Genomic DNA, 19183 nt, shown 5'->3' on the forward strand with positions numbered 1-19183 from the left:
GAATTTATACGAAGAAAATTCCCTTGGCTGGGTTGTTTTGATCATTTTTAAACAAAGTAGAATAAAATTTCTCATACACGGTGAATAGGTCCCTACTACCACGGTGAATGGTGACCTACCACGGAATAAGGCGACCCTACTACCCTTTACTAATTGTACTATATCACCAAATCTTGTGAAAAATTTTCTACTTTTGTAGATATTGCTTTAATTTTAACCTATAATGAAGGCAATTAAAAGCGGCACCAACAATGTTTATAAGACTGGTGTCAAATTACAGCCCGTATTTGCGCCGAATCCTCTTAAATCCACGGTGAATGGTGCCTTGACGGTATATCCTCTCTATACCAGATCACTCATGGATTTTTTTTTATTTGTTTAGAGAGACTTTACCGTACTCGGCATTCGTCTTCATGGATTCCTTTTTAGTGAGTACCTCGATTTTTTGATCCATGGGCATTCGTCCTAATTCAACCAGCATGACTATTGGATATAAGGTCCTTTGCGTAGGTTTGTAGTTGCCGCATCCTCGAGAACTGATGCACCGTATTCCATGCGGCTTCGAATCTGTACCTTTCCGTAATTTCCGTTCGTTCCACTACACTTACTCGGCAGCGTTTTATTGGAAGTGCGAACACTATAAACCATAGGTTCCCAAACTTTTCGGGTACGCGACCCCCCTTTGCTAGCAGACGTACTTTTCGCGACCCACCATAGAAATTCCCGCATTTGTTGTCTGTTACAGTAAAATATTTTACTGTCCCTCGCGACCCCCTGGATGAAGGCCGGCGACCCCCCTAGGGGGTCGCGACCCACAGTTTGGGAAACTATGCTATAAACACTATGATTGGAACAGTCGTCTACTGTTCTCCAACGCTCCTCACTGCGTCTTCAAATTAGCAAACCTATCGATTTTTGGTCGAGCTATGTATGCACCCTTGTATACAGCTCAAACGACATCCTTTCCGTTCAGCAAGCATTTATCATTTCTTGAGCGATTCCTTTCCTGAATTCATCACGCATCGAGATAGGCCAATAAATGTGTTGCCATTATTGTACCAATCATCAGGTGCTCGTTTAACTCGTTGCCGGATTTGGTCAAACCACCAGTCACCAGTCAACTCCAAGTCCAACTCATCACGGATATTAAGTTGCCCAATAGGATCAATATGTTTCGTTCGGAGTGTTGTGTATCCGCAGTTTCGTAGAGCGCGAGTTCACGCGTTCAGAAAGATACGCGAACTTTCGTTTACAGCACCAGGATACAACTCCTCTTTGCAGCAGAAATACATATCCTTGATCCTCTATCGTCTAGTTTGAGCCCCCAGTCAGTCTGCATACAAATAACAAATGAGCTTCGAAGCACCGGTCGCAGAATACTTCATTCTTATCGCTTTAATTGCTTTTAGGCGATGGAAGAGTTGTTTGACCTCCAGTAGTTCTGCGGTCCATTGGAACTGTTGAAACCATTGGAACGACTCACTACGGAAAGTAAACTGTTCCATATATTTTGGGCATCCAACGGCCTTCTGGTACGGGACATTCATTGTCCGCTTCGTACCTCCCTGTTCGGGTGTATCTCCTTCGATAGTTTTTCAGCAATTTTCATAGTGATACCAACAGTTCTTACAACTTCGTGATGAACTGCTGCAGCATGGAATCGGTTTGCGTACTGTTCAACCATCTATTTTCCACCAACTATAGGTTTTTGTTCGCTTTTACTATCACAGAGCCAATGTAGATTCTGCTTGGAAGATCTATTTTCCTAATGTAGTCCAGATACGGATGTGTGATGACGAGCTGCTGTTACGCTCTTACTTTGATCTGTTTATACATGTCCTACCGAAGGAAATTAATGCTGATTTGTGCGAACTAAATTCTATGTTTAACCCTTTATAAGGCAGTGGCAACTATATTGTCACCTACTGTTTGTATTTGTTTCTGTTTTATAACAATTTATTTCAAACTTTTTGTTTGTTTACGCAAAATTGGGAATACTAACAACGCCTGGTATTTTTTTGGTACTAAACAAAGCTTTAACAACAATTTAGGAGTCATTTCAGTAACAAATTTTAAAAACGACGTATAATCAATGCTACACCAAATTTGTTACTGATTTGTAGTCTCAAAAATGGCTAAATTTGACCGCGTGAAGAAAATTAGCTCAAACTTATTATAAAATTTTAGATTTGGTAAATATTTTAAGAAATAATCAAATTCTGGGTTGAAAGAAGTTGAACTGCACAGTTTATATCATGGGTTAAGCCCTAATCCACTCTAAAATCTCTTTTCCGGCTTTTTGTCGAAGTCAAAAGAAGAAAAGTACCCTAAACGGGCAGTGGCAAGAATATTGCCACCAGCGCTGGTGGCCTAAACGGGCAGTGGCAACTATATTCCCACCTCAAAAGCTCGTTCTTGGGGTAAACGGGCAGTGGCAACTATATTGCCACCAGCGTTTTTGGCCTAAACGGGCAGTGGCAACTATATTGCCACCTAGATTTTTGAGTTTTTTTTTTCAAACAAAAATTGCTTTGTACATGTAATCATGTATATAATCATTTCCATAATAGTATGCTTTGACAACTCTTCTAGTTTTCTCGGCCTTATAAAGGGTTAAGGAATCTAGGTTCAGGAACATTCGCCGGAGGAATAAGTTGCATCTTTCAGTCGCTTCTTCAACTGTGTTAGCTGTTACTATGAATGCGCATAGTCGTCCACGAACTGAACCAGCTCTACATCTTTCGACGGAAGTTTATGTAGCGATACTATGTATAGGTTGAATAGCAACCGTGAGAGCGGACATCTTTGTGGAAGACCCTCAAAGACATCTACCTCGATCGTGGTGGATGTCGTGAATCTAGGCCAAATTGCTGATAGTATAAATACTATACTGAACTCCGTTTGCATCTTACGACTTTTCAGGTACTCATGCAGCAGTTTTTTTCTAAAATTGTTTCTTTAGCCAGAGTTTTCAACAGTATTTCGATGTTCACTGAAACGTACGCTTTACCGACGAATTTTATTTACGTTTAAAAGTTTGAGAACAATTCCCTTCCAAGCCTGTTTAAGTTACCATGTTTTTTGTTGTTTCAGGATGCGTAGCGTTCCTAGAAAATTCTAGCCAGTGACGATGTATGCGTTCTTGAAGCGTCAGCCTATTAATCCTGTACGCTACGGCTTTCCGGAAAGTCTATACAAGGTTTTTCAGGTCCTTTAGGAACTGGATGCTCTTACTGGAGCGTCTGCAACTCTCTCAGGGTGCCGTTATAGTTACGCGTGAGAGTGGGAGTGCGCGTGTGCGAAGCCGCAAAGAAGAATATCAACAATAGCAAATTCACGAAAATCCTATGGACGCGCACTTTCACTCTCACTTTGAAGCGGCACTATGTCATCGCCGTCAGACTGACATGCCGTACTCGACGATAGGTAGTCTGGTATGTTTATAGACAGCAAACTTGTTTTTCAACAACAAGGTACACTTGCGATGAGTTGAAGAGTGAAGTGTGTATAACTTAAAGCGAGTTTTGTTAACGTGTTGTTAGAAGACCAGCATACTGAGTTAATGGTTATTCAGCTATAGCTGCCCTGCACTGAGGGTGGTTTGAAAATTCATAGCCGGAACGAGTCTGAGTTATTAAGATTAGAGATGGGTGGGTCCTTCTGCTGGCCCCGTTTATACGGATGTTTCAGTTCATCAAGCATTCACACGGGACGCTCAGGCTTTGCTGGAATGCGCTTTAGTAAACTCATCGACGTGAATTATTGAGATGTCATGAGCCAGCAACGATAGGATGCTATTTTCGTGAAGCGGATCTACTATCTTCCAAAATGTTTGCGGCATGGTTTCCCAATTCTGAGAAGAAATATGATGTGCCTCGAACATATGGATGGACTCGCCACATTTTGCATCAGCTTTGAATTCTGCATTTCCGAAGGATAATGTGAATGATGATCTTCCACAATGATTTGTTCTGAACTCCTTGGCACGCCGTACTCGTTGACTGGTACATAATATGATCTGTTTATAGACAGCAAACTTGTTCTTCAACGATAAGGTTGACTTGCAGTGAAACAACTTGTCTGAAGATCAGCTTTTTGTTCAGAGTTAAGCCGAAATATTGAACAACCACACGGGACCATTCCGCAACTGATCTTAATGATGATTTTACATTATGCTACGGAAACGGCTAAGCAGTCTCGAGGAAATCCGACGATACTATTTGATTTTACCCAACGTTTCGACCACTTTTGCGACTTTTTGAGGGGTTCAGGGAGTCGTTTTTACAATCCTCAGCCGAAGCAAGTCTAAGTTATCCAGATCTTCCAGTTGATCAAGTAGTGCGACAGGGAATTCAGGCTTCGCCAGGTGAACGGTATACTTACCTGTAGCACACACCACGGAGATACCGCCACCTAGAGTCAAAAATGTGAAGTTGACACTTTCGTACGTACACTTCCCGAGCTTATATTTTCAGAGAATCATAATTACCACTAAAACTTCCATATCAGGGGGAAAGATTCGAAATTTCTTATTTGGCCTATTACGGGCCACACTGCATTATGTATGTTGTGACAGTGTTTAGCATTACCTGCACCGGCGGACACGACATCCGAGCTGCTGCTGGTGGAGAAGGTTCTAGCTCTAGGACTGGACTGTCCACCATTTGCTGTGCTGGCCTTTATTCCCATCTCTTCTCATATGAATGTTTCGAGGGCTTCCGTTTTCCAAGGCAAGGCTCCCTCGGCCGTCACGCGGACCGCCGTCCTCGTCGTCGGTCGTTTTGCAGAGATAGATCCACACGCGCTGCCTTCGAACCGAATCGGTATAAGCGCAGCAGGGCACAGACTACAAAGAACTTCTTGCACACCACACTGGCACTGGCACTCGAGACCTGTCTTCTCCCGTGCACTGATTTAGCAGGAAATCCCACACTCGTCTCGTCGAAATCGTAGCCTTTTGCACACACACGCGATAGAGCAAAAAAAAAGTTGAAAAATAAAACGAACAAAAAAATAAATCAACTCAGGCTAAGAAAAAAAAACACCACCCGATAAGATTTCGCGACTCTACCGCACGACGACAGAACCACAGGACCGAAAAATCCCACCTCAACCGGATCTACATAATAGCGCCCCGAACCGCAGCAGAACCTGCCCGTACCCCGTTTCGAAATCGACGTATTTTCTCCGCTTCGAGGTGTAGCCACTTTTGTTCTTCCAATAGCCCCAGAAGGTGACTCCTTCTTTGCTGCCTGCTCGGGACCACGGCAGTGGTACGGCTGGAGATTCTTCACCACCCGTAAGGATTCACCGGAAACCGAACCGATTGACCCACGGCGCACTGTGCTTTTCCGTATTTTCCACTATTTTTATATGGTGTCGAATTTGCTAAAAGGGATGAAAAAGGGGCCCACTTTTTGACACACAAAGTAAAGGTACTCTCTCTCTTGCCTTGCACTGTGTGCTGTAGATTAGTACATCATCGTCGAGCACTACTGTTGTCGTCGTCGTCGTCGTCGACGTTCACCAGAACACCTCGCACAAACACCACTCTGCTACGACTGTTCTTTCTTGCTTTAGCTCACACTACACAACACCCGCCCGCTCGGCAGTGTTGTCCGTCGTTGTCATCTCTTCTTTCTGACTTTGTTCTTCTTGCTCGTCACTCTTCAACACTCTTTGGGCTGATTGCTGTTGTTGTTGTTTTTAGTGTGATTTGATCTTCCTAGTGTTTTTTTTCTGGTAGAAGTCTCTCTTTCTCTCTCCCTCTCTCTTGTTTCGAACTGCTGTGTGTGTTTGTTGACGTTCTCTTGTGTACGTTTTCGATTCGCAAACTGGACGATTGTTATTATTTTTACACTGTTCGGTAAAAATTGACAATCTTTGAGCATTGGCTGGTATTTTTAGCACTTTTTGCTATAACTCAGTCAATTCCAAACCAATTGATACGAAATTTTGTACACGGCTAGATACTATACATATGCGGTGAGGGATAGTGGCTCTAAGGAGAACACAACAGAAAATACTACGGAATCCATGAACAACAATGTGATCGAGAGTTGAGAGGCAGAAGAAACGGCGTTGAACCCGTTCGCGTGAGGACTGGCGAGATCGCCACTATGAGGGGCTAGTGTACCCACCAGCGAGCGAGCGGCAGGAGGTTCAACGGGAGGAGCACGAAGCGGCGCCGCACCAATCGAGGAAGCGTAGATGACTGACGCGGGCCTCACGCGGGCGCTGAACCGCAACAGGAGCGGACTACCAATGGGATGTTTGTAGTTTCCGATCTGCTGGACGCGCTGATCGGCTACACGAGCATGCGAACTACCATCAGCAAGGACCTGAAACAGGGCCTGCTGAAGCTTCGCAAATCACTGGCTCTGTTCAAGAAGGAGTATACTTTCCTGATCGAAGAGTGGAATGCGGCAGATGCAAGCAAGCTCCACGCAAACGGACAGATTTCTCTTTGCTGACAACGCGACGATACAGCACGGAACCATGCAGCTCGCCGGAGCCGTAGCGGAGAGGTCAAACCGCCCTACGGCTCGAGCTGCATGGCCGAGACCTGCCAAGGAGACGCGGCCCGAGAAGCGTCCGGCAGAGACGACCAGCGCGAGTATCTAGGCTGCCAAGCCAGTTGCGAAATGCGCAAGGGGCAGGGAAATCAAGTCCCAAGAGGCCAACCCTAAGAGGAAGGTTGGCCAAACGGACCAAGGGAAGGAAACCCTTGGATTATGGTTGGAAAGAAGAAGGTAGTGAGAAAAGTGAAGTCAACCCGCAAACGCGAATGAAGCGACGCGTTGGTCTTCAAACCCGAGGCAGACACGTATCTACGCCGAGGTGCTGAGAGCCATGCGAGTCGAAAATCATCTCTAACCGTTGGGCGCGATATAAATAGCATCCCGAAGAAGGCGACCAAGAAAGGCACCTCCTACAATGTACTAGCTCAATGCGAAAAAGTGCAGATGAGAGTCCTAACGGCGGAGGCGACTCTCCAGTGTAAAAGCCTGGACGGAGATCACCAACGCAGAAGAGCTTGCAGCCACACTTAAACAGCAGTGCGAGGTAGCAGTTCACTTCGTGATTTTCGCATTGTTTTACAACTGAAACTCGACTCTGAGGTTTGCAAGAGTCTGAATTCGTCCAAATGCTTATGAATTCGATGATGTAGGTCGAAAATTTTAGCAGAAAAGCAGAATTATCGGCACACGCACGGGTAACGAAGTTTGTTTTATTGCTCTCATCACCTGACATGCGTTTGTTACGGAGCGCTTTTGTTACCAACATGCACTGCTTAGGACAAAGTATTTGTTTTTCGGCGTGACCCGTTTTTCGTACCCTGGGTATGGGTGCTAGCGGGCATGATGCCCATAGCGCTAGTGGTAGCAGAGGATGAAGAATGCTTCGAGCGACACGACATAAGGGTGCCGATATAGTTACGCGTGAGAGTGAGAGGACGAATATCCTGATTCAGCTAAAAGTAGAGATAATCCGGAACAACCTGTGAACAATATGTGGCCCTGATACTATGCTTGCGATTCTTCCTGATCAGGGATGGCAAAAATACTTTTTTCTCTTTTCCGTTCATCGATACTGACAGTAAAATAAAGACAAAACAACGGCAGCACCAATACCATCAGACGCCGCGCCGACGGCAGTCAAGCAGACGCTTGATGGTTTTCGCTTCCCCACGAAAATATTTATGAGCAGTCATGCTGAGGCGGGTGATTGCGAAAAATGTCAAATATTTTCAACTGCTAATAACTCACTTGTTTTAAAAAATAATTTGAATCGATTTGCACAACTAGCTGGAGCACACTCCTAGCTTTGTGATGCATGTAAAGAAGTTTGTCTAGAAGCGGTTTGAAACGCAGAAACATGCGAAAACGGGAGAGACAGAAATTTTTGTCGTCGTTGTGCTCGAGTACTGGCGCTCTCGCGCTTGGAAACCGTTTCGAGGAAGAAGGCTGCAGGAAAAAAAATGTTATGACATTTATTTTTCGAACAGTTTGAGTTTGGCTGGGCCTATGATGTTCGTGTGGAAAAATGTCAAATGTACAGCCGGTTACCGTATTTTCCAGTACATTTCTCATCCCTGTTCCTGATATTTCATTTACGTGTTTCTATGAATACTCCACGAAACCCTCCAGCGAATCAGTTCAAGAGTTGTACCAGATATTCCTATAAAATTTGTTCCTGGGAGCTGGTTTAGGGATTCCTCCTTTCGTTGTTCATGGGATTCCTCCAGGTTCATCAAAGAGTTGTTCTAGGGATTCCTTCAAGTGTTGTGTCTATTGCAGGATCTATTGGATTATTCCAGCAGCTATAAATTCTGGGATTTCTTTTGAAGAGTTTTTCCTGGGATATCTCTTACAGTTGCTCCTGGAATTCTTTCAGAACTCTTCTTGAGATTAACCCAGTAGTACCTTCTGGAATTCGTCTAGGAGGTTCTAAGATTTCCTCATTGAGTTCCACTTGGATTTCTTCTTGAAATCCTCCTGGAATTCCTTTTTGAGTTCCTCCTGGGATTCTCCAGAATTTCCTCCTGCAGTTTCTCCTGGGATAGATCCTGCGATTCCATTCAGGGATTTCTTAAGGGACCCCTCCTGGAGTTCCTCCTGGGACTCCTCCAAGATTTCCTCCTAGGATTCCACGAGGAATCCCTCCTGGAATTTCTCCAGGTGTTCCTTCTGGGATTTTTCTAGGAGTTCCTCCTGGGATTCCTCCAGGAGTTCCTCCTGGGATTCCTCGGATTCCTCCAGGAGTTCCTCTTGGGATTCCTCCTAGGGTTCCTCCTGGGATTCCTCCTAGAGTTCCTCCTGGAATTCCTCCAGGAGTTCCCCCTGGGACTCCTCCAGGAATTCCTCCTAGGATTCCACCAGGAATACCTCCAGAAATTTCGTATGGAATTCTTCCAGGAAGTCCTGAAATTCCTCCTGAAGTTCCTCATCGAATACCTCCAGGAGTTCTTGCTGGGACTCCTCCAGGTGTTCCTCCAGGGATTTCTTAGGAGCCCTACAGGAGTTCCTCTTGGGATTCCTCCTGAAGTTCCTCCTCGGATTCCTCCAGGAGTTCTTACTGGGAATGTTCTAGAAGTCCTTGCTGGGATTCCTCCTAGGATTTCTCCGGGAGTTCCTGAGGGTCCCCGAAGGGTTATCAGAGCTCCTAAGGGTGGTAATTGGGTTTTTAAATTTAAAAAAATGTATTAATTTTTTGATTTAATACGAAAGAGCACCTTTTTCTGAGACACTATGATTTTTTTCAGATTTTTAGAACTTTATTTTTATACCTAAAATTAATTTCAAAGAGATTTTTCGAAATCACATTTTGACAGCTGGGCAACTGTTTGACAGCTCCGCCCAGTACAAAATGCAACGAGGGGTGATTCGACAAATCGCTCCCATACAAACTTCAAATTGATTTTTAAATAGGTTCCCGGGCACCAAAATTCATGAAAATTTGGATTTCGGCTCAGTTTGGCATGCAGATTTAGAATATGGAATTATCTCAACACCGTTAAAGAAGCCAATTGTCCTCCAAACAGCATCTGGTGATCATAACCCAACGTTTTTGCAACATATAAATGTCTTCGCTTTCAACTGAGCATGGTCCGTAGGTGACTCAAGCTTTTGTGAGCATTTACTCAGGTTTCACAACTTGATTCATATGGATTACGATGTTCGAAAAGTAAATTCTCATCCTTTCAGTTTTATCATACCAACCTGAGCAAATGCTTAAGTAAAAGGTTTGACGCATGCATTTTAGCAAAGTAAAAGCATTTACTCACTTTATTCATATCACTTAAAGGCTCATACTGAGCGTGTCCAAATTTTTGAGAAGAGAGTGGTTCGTTTAGCTATCAGAATGATCCACACGGAGACGAAACTACCTTAAAGTGAGTTCTTTCCTCCCAACTTCGGGATTGCGTTTGTCAAGCCAATTTTGAGTTGATGGAATCGATGTTTATATGTTGGGTAGTTCCCGCTTGCTTCCACGTGATAAAAATACCTAATTTTAACCGAAGTTTCGACTAGATTGTATTCTTCACTCATATATTTTGGAAGACACGGACACCTTTAATGCTTCCAGTGAGCTACTCGCTCTTTCAAGGAAGCACGACACTAGACAACGGACTAACATGCAACGCCTAGTGGCACAGCCGAAAACTTTTCCCGACAGTTGCGGCGGGAATCGAACCCACGCTCCTCAGCACGATGCAACTAAGAGCTTGGTGACACTAGCCGCACGACCACGGAGCCACTCATATTTGAGTACTGTGCAAGAAACTTACTAGAACTGCACTCAGGAAAGTTGCCTCATACCTAATGGCAAATATCCATGTGCCAAACCACATCCAAAGTATATGCAACCAATACCAGTTTACGCAGGCAAATTAGCGCATGAATAGTATGTGCTCTAAATTGTATGAGTTGCTGATGTATGGTGCCTCATCAAAAGTATGAGTCGCACTAATGGAAAACATTTGTTTATCCCCATTGCAAAAATCCATGTCCCGGACACATAGAAGGAATGAAGATTTTTTTCCCAGTGTGCAAAAGTTGGGCTGTTTCTATTTTCACTCTCTGACAACAATAGAAAGAGCGCATGAAAAGGGAGATGAAAAAGAACTCATAAAAAGTACCTAATTTTGAGTTTTTCAGTTTCTTCGTGTAAGATTTGAGAAACGATGTAATAAAAATGGGATCATTCAACAATTTTCAACAATAGGGTAATTCATGTATTTTGGACAGGCTGAAAACAACGTTGGAAAAATCGTCCTCTAGCTTCCTTAGAAAGCAATTGATTATTTTGTAAAGTTACTTATACGCTTATAATATAGTTGTACTTTGCGTCCCTGGTGACAAAAACCTCAACGAAGACATTTTAAACTGAGAAAAACATAATTTCCAATCGCTTGTTAGAATTACATTTTGGACACCGAATATATATTTTGGACACCCTCAGGTATATATAATTTGGACAGGGCAATTATCTCAATGTTTAGCCATGAATTCTGCTAAATCATGGAAGTAGCATAAATTAACAAATATTTTCGTGCAAATAATCAAATGTCTCCGCTTAACATGCATCTGTTTTGATAACTATTACAGTTATTAAGGAAGGATTACAGTTATTAAGGAAATATCGCCAGACCCACAGAATACACCTCCAAGTATGCAATCGCACAGCATCCCCATGTAGTTCGTCAGATGACCAATATATATGTACAGTAGAAAACTTGTAATGTATTTTGGACACCACCTATTTTAAGCGTTCTAGATAAATGTTAAGAGATTGGCTGCCTGATGCTCCTTTATTGAACATATTTCATTGCAATAAGGCTTTTAAATTTCTTACAATTATTAATTCAACGATTTTGAGGTGAATATAGTATGTGACTGTGAAGTGTATGTCGTCTTGCATACCTGTGCATTTGAGGGGTTTTAGTGAAACAATTTACGTTTTCGTTAATTCTAAAGTAAATTCTTAATTGTTTAGCATATTTTCAACGTAGGTCATCAGAATAGGGTCTGTTTGATCCAATAATCGATATTGAGAAGTATCTACTTTTATTAGCTCTCCGGAACAAGACATACATCGTCGTGCATGTCCAAATTATATTTTTTACCCTATCTTTATAAAATAGGAAATTACAAACTTTTGTCGGACAGTGTTGATCTCGTCTTGTTGCGAAAGTTGTTCACGCACACAACTGCAAAAGGGGAGCAGCTCTCAGAGATAACGAGAGAAAGAGAGCGACCATTATTTTTCTCTGACAGCACAGCTGGTTCAAAAGCGAAGGAAAGAGACAATCATACCAAGAGAACGTCGATCTCTCTCGCTGTGTTGTGTTGTGTAGTGGTTTCAGAGGTGACAGAACTTGCTGAAAATGACCACACACAGTGGACTAAACGGAAGTGTAAATATAACCACCTTTCAAACTGCGAAAATTTTCGTCGTAGTCCACCGAAAGATTACACAAGCTTTTTCTTATCACAGCATACAGCTCGTCGGTTCTTAATTACGATGTTTCCATGATTTTCGTTAGCACACAGAGAGAACCACGCAATTCAATCACCTCTTTCGAGAATCCTCCCTTTGGATGGGTGCAGAATGTCAGTCGAAGTTTCTCTGCGATTCGTAAAACGTCAGACGTCAAACAAATTTGCACCACTTTAATCCATCCAAAAGCACATCATCGGGATGACGTCTCTTCTTTTCGATCGACGTTCGATGCAAAAACTAAATTCAATTTGCTGCGAATCACGGAACAGCTACAACACTCTTCGCTTCAAACACTGTTCTTTTCCGCGATGACCCGAAAAGCAGTAGGAAACTACGACGTTCTCGAATCGACCGACCGTCGCCTGTCACCGCCACATCCAACAAAGAAAACGCAACCGCCCCGACGAGCGAGCAAACCTTATCTCCGCAAAAAAAGGACCACCACCGCGCACTTATTGAAAACTCATCTGCTGCTGCTGCAGCTAGCAGTCGTCCTCCATAATCGGAAGGCGAATTTTACCGTTCACGTCTCGCACGACACCACGACACCTCGCTCGCGCAACACTACGAAAGTGCGAATTGGTAGTGCAAAGTTAGTGGCTGCTGCTAAAATTTTCACCCGCACTACTGGTTTCGAAGCTAGCTAGCCAGCTAGCCAGCCAGCAGGTAAATATGGATGGACTGGTTTGGGGGCGATCGAGCACGCACATACACTCCGGCAGCTACCTACACTTGACTCCGCCGCGATGGACACTCTCTTTTCGACTGACTGAGCTGACTTGACTGACCACTTCTGATGAGACGTCAGTGAGAGAGAGAGAGACTACACAAACTGATGTAGCTCTGCTCCTTTAGCAGATGCTATGCTTGCTGTCTTTTTCGCACTTGCATTTGTTCAGCAGGTTGTCCTTTTCAATTAAGATGTCAAAACAGATGTGCTCGAATCGAGCAGCACAAAATATTGACGTAGGACTACATATCTGTTCCACAATTCGCCTTGACGGAGGCTCTCTGAGAGAATTGCGCTTGCGTGAAAACATTTTTTTTTAACATGGGAAAGGATAGGAGCTGCATTTTCAAATGCTTCTAATTCTTTATAGAAATTTTTTCAAGCAAAACGTTCTTAATGTTATCGAATGAGATTTTGATACGCTATATTATAGACATAACATTGTGATTTAAAAACTTTTGTCTAAAACCAGTTATAATGTAGCTAATTGAAAGTATATTGCAAAACATTAACACTTTTTTCAATCTGAAGTCCCTAAAATATTTTAGAAGCATTTGAAAATGCAGCTCCTATCCTTTCCCATGTTAAAAAAAAATGATTTCACGCACAGCGCAATTCTCTCAGAGAGCCTCCGTCAAGGCGAATCTGGTCAGTGTGCCCCGTGTGCCCGCTCAGCATCTACCAGGGCCGGCCACAGGCGTTCTTCATGGACAAGTCGTGGGCGTGTAAGGCCCCGATAGGAGCAAACTTTGCAGGAACTTTGGAACAGAAGGTCAAATCGCCGGAAAGTGCAACTTGGCCGAGGGCGCGACGAACTAGAACCAATGTTGCGTTGGATCTTCCTCGCGAGCATTCATTTTTGCATCTTCGCGATCCATTATTCACAAGCATTCGTTTTTTTCATTTATGCTTCGCGAAGAACTCTCTAGCAAGTCAACGGGAGCAGTGAACGAGGAAGTAAGTTGATCATTTGTGCAGACCACATGCGACTTCCATTCGTTCATGGTTCTCACTCCTTCAATCGTCCTATTCGTTGCGAGTGCATTTTGACAGTTGCGTTGCGGCTAATGTGGTTGGGAAAGACCTGGTTTATTGTGGCATCAGGCATTCAAATTCTACGCCGAAATCCGGATTTTCCGCAATCCTTGGTGACCGCTCCGGCTCCCCCTCTCAGTAGAAGGTGATTTTTTGAATTAAATTAGCCAAGATTGACAAAATCGGCGATAAAATGGCAAAAATATGACCAGTTTTATTTAGCAGGTACCAGGGTACCATGTTAGCTAGAATGCCGTGCAGCGGGTGCCTTTCACGAAGCTGCTCGTGCGAATGGTTTTCTGGTCTTCGCGAAGAGCACGCATGATGCATCGAAGCAATCATGTCTTCGGGCGATGAAGTTTTTTTTTCCAGTCGTAACGAGCGACGACGACGCTTCGTTGATGACGAACAAAGCTCAAGCTTTGGCAAACCTGTTCACTCGCAGTTCACATGTACATGGCGAAGCAATATTCATCACCCTTCGCATGTTTCATCAGTGTTCAGCAACATTGACTAGAACCATTGACGGGCGGGCCTAAATGTCGCAGGCATGCGTGGAGGACGAAATAGTCGACAAAAGTGCAGGTTATACACAGCTGAACATCTGTGGGGCGACACAGTTAAATTACCGACGAATCGACGTGACAGTGGTGTATCAAAAGTGTCCCCCCTAAATTTAACGGTCGACCAGCGAAGCGAGCGAATGCTTCTGTTAAATCAGCGCAGACGCGAACCTTTTCCTATACGAACACACAGGGGTTTGGGGTCGAGCTATCAAATCATCGCGAACCGTTATAGAGGTGGCGGTAGCACAGACAAACAGACGTAACACTCTTCAAAACGGCTTGGCTCATGCGTTTAACGATCAATTCAAATTTCATTTGATTTGCGCGATCGTTCCACCAGATGCGCTAGTGTTCGATCGCTTTGACGTTTGTCAGTGTACACGTTGCTGAACGATGCAAACGAAAATTACCGGCAATTTGTGTAGTAGTGTGCGTGTCAGCAAAACGTCAAATCTAAATCCATCATGGTCGACAGTGTCGCGCGCGGTTCTACCAACAGGTGGCAGTGTGGTCATGAAAATGACACCGGGCAAAAGTTTTTGATGACTTTCTTCTAAGAGTTACGTCTGTTTGTCTGTGGCGGTAGTGTTCGGCTAGTTTTCATTATGGCTTCGGGGACAACAAATTTGAATTTGTTTGTTCTAGCTGTCACGTCGGTTCGTCGGTGGTTAAATCCTTAACCGAGGTGAGGCCGCACAACAGTTTCTGTGGCAGTCTCCATATCGCATCCCGAATGTAGATAGATGCTACACCGAACTGGTAGCACTCGAGATAGCAGATAATATCAGGGACAGACCCGAGGACAAACCTGAGAGAAAGGAGGCAGCTGGCTTCGATTGCGTGCTACTTAATGTCAAGGATGACCTGTCACAAACTGTCACCGCGAACCGAGATGAAAGTCGCACATTGATGGTGTGGAGTGGCCAAATATCCAAAAGATCTTATTAAAATTTCGGTCCGTTTGTTGTAATTATAAAAGATAAAATAAATATTAATGATCAGTTTTCCTCGTTCAGCGCAACGAACCCAATTCTAAATTGAGTTTAAAAAGGGCGAAAGTAACATGATCGATTTCTCTTCATCGACTCTCTCTTCTGACTCTTACGTTCAATATTATGCGTTGCGCGAAAATTTGTACGCGCAAGCGCCCATACATCTCCGCCTGTAAGAAAAATCATTTCGGTTTTTTCGGCGCAGTATTCCTTGGCCAATTCGCGCACTTATTGTAGAAGACACCATAACGATTAAACATACCAGCGGAGATCTATTAGCGATTTTGCACCTTTTTCGCTCTCTATTTTCTTGCAACGGGTAATATGTAGTCCGTTCAAAGTCTAACACCGTACATCAAACCGTTTTTAATTAGATTTTGTTTTAGATTTCATAGAGGCATTTTAAAAACTTCCCCTGGGATAGGATTTTTTCAAAACACCATCGTTCTTCTTCTTCTTCTTCTTCTTCTTCATGCAACAACAAATCACCAATATGCAAATCATTTTTGATCAATAATATATTTTGAGACCATTCTGCGGTCCCCAAAGTTGTAAAGTAAAAAGAAGTAAGAAGAATACATGTCAACATCGCGGCTGTCAGTGAGCTGTCTCCTCTCTCTCAGGGACAGACTGGTGGTGTTCGTACCATGATACAAGTTGTCAAGAAAATTATTCCGAGTCTATCTTGATTGAAGACAATAATGAGTATGAAACTCATTTCAAGATAATTGTACCATGGTAGTGAAGGTGTACAAGCTATATCAAGATTGAAGCCCAAATCAATCACAGCAACCCTGTAGTATAAATAAGTAATAAACGTTAGAAGTAGTTTGACTCTTGAAGAGATCGGTTGTTTCACTGCCCGCTAATAGGTTATGGGCCTGCGCGAGTTGCCCTAGCAACCGATCAACAAGGAAAAGAATTTTTTTTTTTTCAAGCCCGAAGAAAAATCTTCAAGAAATGACGGATCGATTGAAAATGTCGAAGCTAAACGGAAGCAACTACGGGACGTGGAAGACGGAGGCCAAATTTCTGCTGGTTCAAGACGACTTGTGGCGGTTCGTGATCGGAACAAGACCGGCGGTGAGTGCCGCGGTATCCGGATCAAGTGCTGCGGCGGAAGCTTGGGACAATGGTGACCAAAAGACCCGTGCCACGATCGGGCTGCTTTTGGAAGACGACCAATTGGACCTGATCAAGAACTCGAGGACGGCCAAGCAGACATGGAACGCAATTCGGAACCACTATGCAGAAGCTCCGCCCAAGTAACCACGAAGCCGTATATAAGTGCATCAATTTTGCCCTATATTTATATTTAAAATTGTGAATATAATGCTGCATTGCTTTAAACCCCTCATTAAAGCAATATTAAAGTCGAAAAGGGCCCCACTAAAATCAAATAAGTGCCACATATTGCAGCACGCTGACAGCCATTGCTAAAGTAACATAAATGCATGTGCTGTATATTTGCATTTGCACATGCTTAATACGTGCAACACGAAAAACCAAAACAAAAATCTATTTTTAGCACCGTTTTGTTATCGACGGTACTGATGCCCCCCACACATGACTGTTTTAACCATTATTTTTTTGTCGCCGGGTCGGGAGTCGAACCAGAAGTGTTGAAGACCGCTAGATGAGTTCCATCGCGCTGGTGCCTTGGACCGTTTCTGCTGCAGTGATAACAACAGATTTTTCATTAACTAAAAGGAAACTGATCTTCTGTCTCAATCATTGCAGTAGAAGGCAAAACGACTATGTCATATGTAATAGAATACAGTAATTCATTACATTCTAATAAATAAATAATGCATTTTAGAAGATATTTAATCAATATAAGAAAACTAAAACGACGATTAAAACACCCTTCGCACACTGCTCATATGCTAATTGTGATTTCCATCATTATTGGCATATGATAGCAGCCTACAGAAAAGAGAAAAGGTCATCTCTAAAAAGGTTTTGCTGTCGTCGATCGATGGCTCAAATGGGGATTAAGTTGGTCGGGAGTCGAACCAGAAATGTTGAATACTGATGGAGCTGACCGTAAAGTTGTTCAATCTTCTTGATTTGATTTGTTTACCATTAGAGTCAAGCTTTTATAATTGTATTGTTAGTGCAAACTTTGCTAGTTTGTACATTGCATTTATTCAGTTTTTGCAGTGTTGAATTATTGAATTATCTTATATCATCTTTTAATGAACCCTTATGTAAAGAAAAATGCAATGCATCATTACATTGATAATGCCAATCTAAAGGATTATTGCATAACAAGTGTGGAATTACTGCATTTCGCATTGCAAATGTTGATATTCAGTCTAATTCGTGCAATGATATTATGCGTTGCGCGAAAATTTGTACGCGCAAGCGCCCATACATCTCCGCCTGTAAGAAAAATCATTTCGGTTTTTTCGGCGCAGTATTCCTTGGCCAATTCGCGCACTTATTGTAGAAGACACCATAACGATTAAACATACCAGCGGAGATCTATTAGCGATTTTGCACCTTTTTCGCTCTCTATTTTCTTGCAACGGGTAATATAATGCTTGTGGTTACTTGGGCGGAAGCAGTGACGGAATACCAAGATCCCAAGCAACAGGAAGTTTCGTTCTTGACGTTGCCGAAAGTTTGTGAGCGGGATGCGTGGATCATCGACTCCGGCGCGACGTCCCACATGTGTGTCAATCTGGACTATTTCGTGACGTTGGACAGAAGCGTGAAGCAGAGCGTGTTCCTGGCGGATGGCAAGAAGATCACCACAGAAGGAGTAGGTTCCTGCAGGATGGTCTGGATATCTCCGGAGGGGGAACGCAGTAATGTTCTCCTCTCAGATGTGATGTACGTTCCGCAGTTTGAGTCCAACCTTATTTCCGTAAAGAGACTCGCCACCAAGGGTGCCAAAATCGTGTTTGAAGCGGATGGGTGCTGCATCCTCAAGGACGACAATGTGATAGCCGGCACGACCATGTCGGGAGGGCTGTACAAATTGCGGACAGCTCAAGCAGCTTTGCAGGTGAGTGAGACTAACCACAATCCTGATTGCTTGCATACTTGGCATCGTATCCTCGGACATCGTGAGCCGGATGCGATTCAGGCTCTGGAGAGGAAAGGGCTAGCCACTGGAATCCAAATCGAAGACTGTGGGCATTACGTAACGTGCGAATGCTGCCTGGAGGGTAAGATGGCACGTCTACCGTTTCCCAAGAGATCGAGGAAGAAATCCAAGCAGCCTCTGGACATTATCCACACGGATGTTTGTGGACCGATGCAGACGCCGACACCAGGGGGTTGTCGTTACTTCCTAACGATGATCGATGACCATTCCCGGTACACCGTCGTGTATTTTCTGAAAAAGAAATCGGAAGTGACAGAGCGGATTCAAGAGTACGTGCAATATGTCAAAAACCTTTTCGGAAGAGCTCCCAAAGTGATTCGATCGGATCAAGGGGGTGAGTACCAGAACGAAGCTCTGGATCGTTACTGTCGTCAAGAAGGAATCACCCAGCAGTTCACCACAGCGTACACCCCACAACAGAACGGAGTTTCGGAGCGTAAGAATCGCTCACTACACGAAAAGAAAAGTAATGATTTTATTTATTACTTTAAAGTTATAGATTTTATGCCACTCCCGCAAATAAACTTCATTACGCCACTTTATTCAATTTAAAACAAAATTACATGAAACGTATAACACGTCCTAGTGAAGAGTATTAGTTTTACCTAATGGCGAAAATATATTAGGCAAAACTTATACTATTGATAATGTTTGGGATTGAAAATTTCCAACATGGCACTTGAAGCAGAAGAAGCAAGAAACCAAGTTCGTTGGCCAGCTTAGTGCTATTTTCGAGTAA

General features: G+C 43.4%; 1 long non-coding RNA gene across 1 annotated transcript; it reads right to left on the minus strand.

The window, feature by feature from the left end:
• Positions 1 to 5430: 5430 nt before the first annotated feature.
• Positions 5431 to 12833, minus strand: LOC134284623 (uncharacterized). The gene is made up of 2 exons (XR_009995844.1): positions 12527 to 12833; positions 5431 to 5691 (listed from the first exon to the last, which is right to left on the minus strand). It is a non-coding gene; the product is annotated as an uncharacterized LOC134284623 (long non-coding RNA).
• Between the last annotated feature and the right edge of the window lie 6350 nt (positions 12834 to 19183).

The sequence above is a fragment of the Aedes albopictus genome, unplaced genomic scaffold, assembly GCF_035046485.1.
Source record: "Aedes albopictus strain Foshan unplaced genomic scaffold, AalbF5 HiC_scaffold_348, whole genome shotgun sequence".
NCBI lineage: Eukaryota > Metazoa > Arthropoda > Insecta > Diptera > Culicidae > Aedes > Aedes albopictus.